Genomic DNA, 8,003 nt, shown 5'->3' on the forward strand with positions numbered 1-8,003 from the left:
AAATACATAACCAATGTTCAACCTGGTCACGGTGTAGCTATTTATTTCCTATCTAATAATTTTATCCTGCCTTTTATTTAAAGCCTAAGATAGAAAGTAAGGTGGTGGTAGGCAATGTGCACCACATTTCAAATAGATTCATTATGCTTTGTAGCTCTGGGGAAGAGGGAAGTCATTGGGTTTTGTGGCATGGTGGTGGGTGGGGTGGGGGGGGGGGGGGGGGGGGGATTTACTAAAGTTTTGTAGCATTGGCTGGAAGAATCAAGATTTAGATGGTGGGACCTTTCAGCACTGGGGCCCTAGCTTTAGAGATACTGCAAGGGAGATGGCCCACAACATTTGGGCTGGAAGACCAGGGGGTTTGATAGCACTGAAGCCTGGTGCTCCCAGGGACAGGCAGCAGGGAAGAAGATAAAAAAGAGAACAAGTAGAAAGAGGTCATTCTCTTCATCTCCCTTCTCCAGAAGAGTAAATAAACAAATTGCGCAAAAACAAAATATGGCGGATGTTGGAAATCTGAAATGAAAACAGAAAAAGCTGGAAACACTCAGCAGTTTAGCAGCATCTGTGGAGAGAAATGGAGGCAACATTGCCAATCGATGAGCTTTTGTCAGAACTGGAAAAAGTTAGAGATGTAACAGTTTTGAAGCAAATAAACAAATGGGTTGCTTTAATCAATATTATTGAAAAAGGCAAACCCCTTGTAATAACCTACTCGGGACATACGGTCCGGGATTCTCCAACCCGGCGCCGGGTCGGAGAATCCCCGGGGGGGAGGCGCGAATCCCGCCCCGCCGCCCCGATGCCGGCTTCCCCATTCTCCAATCCCGCCCCGCCGCCCCGATGCCGGCTTCCCCATTCTCCACCGCTGTTTTACAGGCACCGGCGGGATCGCAGCCACGCCGGTCGGGGGCTGTTGACAGCAGCCCTGGCGATTCCCCGGGCCCCGATGGGCCGAGTGGCAGACGGGTTTGGCCGAGTCCCGCTGGCGTGGATGGATTACTCCCCTCCCACATGGTGGGACCTGAATGGTGGGTGTGCAGGTGCCGTCCTGGCGGGGGGGCAGGGGGTTCCGACCCCAGGGGGGCCCCCACGGTGGCCTGGCCCGCGATCGGGGCCTACCGATCGGGGGGGCGGGCTGGTTCCATAGCGGCCTACTTTACTCCATGCCGGGCCCCAGTAGGGCTCCGCCATATTGCCCAGGGGCCCACGCGGAGAAGGGATCCCCTGCACAATGCGCAGAAATACGTGGGCCGTTCCGCGGATGGGTGGGAGTACGCCGGCCGTTCTGCACATGCACAGACTTGCGCGGGCCGTTCACCGCTGGCTGGAGCTGCAGGGACGACCCCGGCGGAAACCTAGCCCCCTAGAAATGTGAGAATGCCTCACCTTCGGGGGCCGTTAATGCCGGAGTCGTTAGTGGCGGTTTTCCCGCCGGCGTGTGGACATAGCCCCATTATTAGAGAATCCCGCCCACGGTGTAGGGATGATTGTTTTCCCCATGCCCCTTGAGGAGTACGACCTCCCCCGCTAGGGACAGGGTGGCTTACCCGTACTTGTATGAAAGGTCAGCCAGTCTGGAACCGATAAACAGGAGAGAGTACCTGTGGTGAACCACTCTATTAGGGGATGTAAGGTAGGACCTGCACTACAGGTTTGCCGGTAGCCCCTGCCGGCTGGCTCCGCCCACTAAGAACTGTATAAATATGCATGACCTCCAGTGCCCTGCCATTTCGCCAGCTGCAGCAGGAGGCCACGCATCTGACTGTAATAAAGCCACAGTTGTACCCAAACTGCGTCTTTGTGCAATTGATTGCGCATCAGTATGGTGTAAGGTTCTACCAGTACTCGTGTATATAATTGGTGTAAAATAAATGTTGTTTACTTTTTGCTCACTTCGGACTCCCTGAGCCTTATTAAACCCCTCTTGTCATATTGTTTTAAAAATGACCTCACAAAGAGTTTTAAGTTCCTGTTTTTACTTATTTTTATATTTTGATGGAATAACTCAGGTAGAACTCTCAATCTGCCTGAAGGAAATTACTTGGAACTGTTCCCATTCTGTCCCTTTCTCTCTGACAGTCTATTTACAAGAAAAACACCCAATTTTAGCTTTACTTGAATAAAGCATTGGAATTTCTCTAACCTTTTTAAAAAATCAACTTTGAAAATCAACAATATGAAAAGTGCAGGTAAATTAAGTATTTCAGTTGAATAAATGTTGTTAGGGCATCGTGGGGTTTCGGTGCCCAGCCTGCGCAGTCACATTTGGGAAATCATCATAACTTTGGGAATAGATATGTCTCTGGGAAGACTGAAGTTTTCAAGCAATTGTTCTAATACAGACGTTAAAATACAATGGATTCCTGTTCTCATGAAATATATGTTGAATTGTTTTACAGTAACTGCTGCGAGTTAGATTTTCCCTTGTATGTTAAGGTTTTACATTATTTGCATGGCAAATTGCTGAAGGTGCAAGCTGATGGTGACTCACAGCAGGGGAAATAGCACCTGAGTCCTGAGTGAACAGCAGAAGCATTATTGTGTATCTCTATAATCAATCAGACTGAAGGTTTTTGAAATTAATAGCAGGCGAGCTGAGGATATGCAAATCAGAGTGGGTGAATTCAATGTCAATCAGGCACAGAAAATAAATAAAATGAGGGAGTTTGATTGGCAGTAATTAAAACTGATCATTCCCCAGGTGGAACAAACCATTCCAAGGGGACATAGATTTAAGTTGAATGGTTGAAGATATAGGGGGAATGTCAGCGGTAGGTTCTTTACCCAGAGAGTAGTGGGGGCATGGAATGCACTGCCTGTGGAAGTAGTTGAGTCGGAAACATTAGGGACCTTCAAGCGGCTATTGGATAGGTACATGGATTACGGTAGAATAATGGGGTGTAGATTAATTTGTTCTTAATCTAGGACAAAAGTTCGGCACAACATCGTGGGCCGAAAGGCCTGTTCTGTGCTGTATTTTTCTATGTTCTATGTTCTATGTCATTAGACTGGAAGGGCAAAACTTAAATTTCTGTGCCAAATTTAGTTTGCTTTTACCACACAAATACTGCCACTTAATGCTGTTTTAGGCATTTCAACGGACAGACAGACAGCGTGGTGCTATTTTCACAAAGCAACTCAGACATAGGTTAAAATGCTTAACCATGTATCTGCCCCTCACTTAAGGTTGCTATACCATTTGCACATAAATAACGGTGAGCACCAATTGTCTCACTTTTATTTTGACAGGAAAATCTGGATCAAAATTGTCAAGTCATGTTGCAGCTGTATAGAACCTTAGTTAGGCCACACTTTTTTTTTTAATAAATATTTTATTGAAAATTTTTGGTCAACCAACACAGTACATTGTGCATCCTTTACACAACATTATAACAATACAGATAATAATGACCTTTTTTTATATAAACAAAAAACAACAAATAAATAAATATTAAATAACAAAAATGAAAACTAGCCCTAATTGGCAACTGCCTTGTCACAGGCTATACCCCCCCCACCCCCATCCCTCCCCCCACCCCCCCCCCCCCCCCACCCCCAAGTCCTGGGCTGCTGCTGCTGCCTTCTTTTTTCCCCCATCTATCTTTCCGCAAGATATTCGACGAACGGTTGCCACCGCCTGGTGAACCCTTGAGCCAACCCCCTTAGGACGAACTTAATCCGCTCTAGCTTTATGAACCCCGCCATATCATTTATCCAGGTCTCCACCCCCGGGGGCTTGGCTTCTTTCCACATTAGCAATATCCTGCGCCGGGCTACTAGGGACGCAAAGGCCAAAACATCGGCCTCTCTCGCCTCCTGCACTCCCGGCTCTTGTGCAACCCCAAATATAGCCAACCCCCAGCTTGGTTCGACCCGGACTCCTACTACTTTTGAAAGCGCCTTTGTCACCCCCACCCAAAACCCCTGTAGTGCCGGGCATGACCAAAACATATGGGTATGATTCGCTGGGCTTCTCGAGCACCTCGCACACCTATCCTCCACCCCAAAAAATTTACTGAGCCGTGTTCCAGTCATATGTGCCCTGTGTAATACCTTAAACTGAATCAGGCTTAGCCTGGCGCACGAGGACGACGAGTTTACCCTGTTTAGGGCATCTGCCCACAGCCCCTCCTCGATCTCCTCCCCTAGCTCTTCTTCCCATTTCCTTTTTAGTTCGTCCACCATAGTCTCCCCTTCGTCCCTCATTTCCCTATATATATCCGACACCTTACCATCCCCCACCCATTTCTTTGAGATGACTCTGTCCTGCACCTCTTGTGTCGGGAGCTGCGGGAATTCCCTCACCTGTTGCCTCGCAAAAGCCCTCAATTGCATGTACCTGAATGCATTCCCTTGGGGCAACCCATATTTCTCGGTCAGCGCTCCCAGACTTGCGAACTTCCCGTCCACAAATAGATCTTTCAGTTGCGTTATTCCTGCTCTTTGCCACATTCCATATCCCCCATCCATTCCCCCCGGGGCAAACCTATGGTTGTTTCTTATCGGGGACCCCCCAATGCTCCGGTCTTTCCCCTATGTCGTCTCCACTGTCCCCAAATCTTCAGTGTAGCTACCACCACCGGGCTCGTGGTGTAGTTCCTCGGTGAGGACGGCAATGGGGCTGTCACCATAGCCTGCAGGCTGGTCCCCCTACAGGACGCCCTCTCTAATCTCTTCCACGCCGCTCCCTCCTCCTCTCCCATCCACTTACTCACCATTGAAATATTAGCGGCCCAATAATACTCACTTAGGCTCGGTAATGCCAGCCCCCCCCTATCCCTACTACGCTGTAAGAATCCCTTCCTCACTCTCGGAGTCTTCCCGGCCCAAACAAAACCCATGATGCTCTTTTCTATCCTTTTTAAAAAAGCCTTCGTGATCACCACCGGGAGGCACTGAAACACAAAGAGGAATCTCGGGAGGACCACCATCTTAACCGCCTGCACCCTCCCTGCCATTGACAGTGCTACCATATCCCATCTCTTGAAATCTTCCTCCATCTGTTCCACCAACCGCGTTAAATTTAGCCTGTGCAATGTGCCCCAATTCTTAGCTATCTGGATCCCCAGGTAACGAAAGTCTCTTGTTACCTTCCTCAACGGTAGGTCTTCTATTTCTCTACTCTGCTCCCCTGGATGCACCACAAACAGCTCACTCTTCCCCATGTTCAATTTATACCCTGAAAAATCCCCAAACTCCCCAAGTATCCGCATTATTTCTGGCATCCCCTCCGCCGGATCCGCCACATATAGTAGCAGATCATCCGCATATAAAGATACCCGGTGTTCTTCTCCTCCCCTAAGTATTCCCCTCCATCTCTTGGAACCTCTCAGCGCTATCGCCAGGGGCTCAATCGCCAGTGCAAACAGTAATGGGGACAGAGGACATCCCTGCCTTGTCCCTCTATGGAGCCGAAAATATGCCGATCGCCGTCCATTCGTGACCACACTCGCCACTGGGGCCCTATACAACAGCTGCACCCATCTAACATACCCCTCTCCAAAACCAAATCTCCTCAACACCTCCCACAGATAATCCCATTCCACTCTATCAAATGCTTTCTTGGCATCCATTGCCACTACTATCTCCGTTTCACCCTCTGGTGGGGCCATCATCATTACCCCTAACAGCCTCCGTATATTCGTGTTCAGCTGTCTCCCCTTCACAAACCCAGTTTGGTCCTCGTGAACCATCCCCGGGACACATTCCTCCATTCTCATTGCCATTACCTTGGCCAGGACCTTGGCATCCACATTTAGGAGGGAAATTGGTCTGTAGGACCCGCATTGTAGCGGATCCTTTTCCTTCTTTAAGAGAAGCGATATCGTTGCTTCAGACATAGTCGGGGGCAGTTGTCCCCTTTCCTTTGCCTCGTTAAAGGTCCTCGTCAGTACCGGGGCGAGCAAGTCCAAATACTTTCTGTAAAATTCAACTGGGAATCCGTCCGGTCCTGGGGCCTTTCCCGTCTGCATGTTCCTAATTCCTTTCACCACTTCTTCTACCGTAATCTGTGCTCCCAGTCCCACCCTTTCCTGCTCTTCCACCTTGGGAATTTCCAGCCGATCCAAAAAATCCATCATTCTCTCCCTCCCATCCGGGGGTTGAGCTTCATACAATTTTTTATAAAATGTCTTGAACACGTCATTCACTCTCTCCGCCCCCCGCTCCATCTCTCCTTCCTCATCCCTCACCCCCCCTATTTCCCTCGCTGCTCCCCTTTTCCTCAATTGGTGTGCCAGCAATCTGCTCGCCTTCTCCCCATATTCATACTGTACACCCTGCGCCTTCCTCCATTGTGCCTCTGCAGTGCCTGTAGTCAGCAAGTCAAATTCCACATGCAGCCTTTGCCTTTCCCTGTACAGTCCCTCCTCCGGTGCTTCCGCATATTGTCTGTCCACCCTCAAAAGTTCTTGCAGCAACCGCTCCCGTTCCTTACTCTCCTGCTTCCCTTTATGTGCCCTTATTGATATCAGCTCCCCCCTAACCACCGCCTTCAACGCCTCCCAGACCACTCCCACCTGAACCTCCCCATTGTCATTGAGTTCCAAGTACTTTTCAATACATCCCCTCACCCTTGGGCACACCCCCTCATCCGCCATTAGTCCCATGTCCATTCTCCAGGGTGGGCGCCCTCCTGTTTCCTCCCCTATCTCCAAGTCTACCCAGTGTGGGGCATGATCCGAAATGGCTATAGCCGTATATTCCGTTCCCCTCACCTTCGGGATCAATGCCCTACCCAACACAAAAAAGTCTATGCGCGAATAGACTTTATGGACATAGGAGAAAAACGAGAACTCCTTACTCCTAGGTCTACTGAATCTCCACGGGTCCACACCCCCCATCTGCTCCATAAAATCCTTAAGCACCTTGGCTGCTGCCGGCCTCCTACCAGTCCTGGACTTCGACCTATCCAGCCTTGGTTCCAACACCGTGTTAAAGTCTCCCCCCATTATCAGCTTTCCCGTCTCTAGGTCCGGGATGCGTCCTAGCGTTCGCCTCATAAAGTTGGCATCATCCCAGTTCGGGGCATACACGTTTACCAAAACCACCATCTCTCCCTGTAATTTGCCACTCACCATCACGTATCTGCCCCCGTTATCCACCACTATAGTCTTTGCCTCGAACATTACCCGCTTCCCCACTAATATAGCCACCCCCCTGTTTTTCGCATCCAGCCCCGAATGGAACACCTGCCCCACCCATCCTTTACGCAGCCTAACCTGGTCTATCAGTTTCAGGTGCGTTTCCTGTAACATAACCACATCTGCTTTAAGTTTCTTAAGGTGTGCGAGTACTCGTGCCCTCTTTATCGGCCCGTTGAGCCCTCTCACGTTCCACGTGATCAGCCGAGTTGGGGGGCTTCCCACACCCCCCCCTTGCCGGTTAGCCATCATCTTTTTCCAGCTTCTCACCCAGTTCCCACGCAGCTGTATCACCCCCAGGCGGTGCCCCCCCGCCCATCCTCTCCCGTACCCACTCCCCCCTTTCCCCAGCAGCAGCAACCCAGTAATTCCCCCCTCCCACCCCCCCCCGCTAGACCCCCCGCTAGCGTAATTACTCCCCCCATGTTGCTCCCAGAAGTCAGCAAACTCTGGCTGACCTCGGCTTCCCCCCGTGACCACGGCTCGCACCGTGCGACGCCCCCTCCTTCCTGCTTCTCTATTCCCACCATAATTATCATAGCGCGGGAACCAAGCCCGCGCCTCTCCCTCGGCCCCGCCTCCCATGGCCAACGCCCCATCTCCTCTCCCTCCCCACCTCCCCCCATCACCACCTGTGGGAGAAAGAAAAGTTACCATACCGCAGGATTAGAACATAAAACCCCTCTTCGCCCCCCCCCATTCGCCCCACCACTTTGTCCAAACGTTCTTTTTCATACTCCACTCATTCCAGTTTTTCTTCTACAATAAAAGTCCACGCTTCATCCGCCGTCTCAAAGTAGTGGTGCCTCCCTTGATATGTGACCCACAGTCTTGCCGGTTGCGGCATTCCAAATTTTA

This window comes from Scyliorhinus torazame, chromosome 1 (genome assembly GCF_047496885.1).
Source record: "Scyliorhinus torazame isolate Kashiwa2021f chromosome 1, sScyTor2.1, whole genome shotgun sequence".
NCBI classification, from domain to species: Eukaryota; Metazoa; Chordata; class Chondrichthyes; order Carcharhiniformes; family Scyliorhinidae; genus Scyliorhinus; species Scyliorhinus torazame.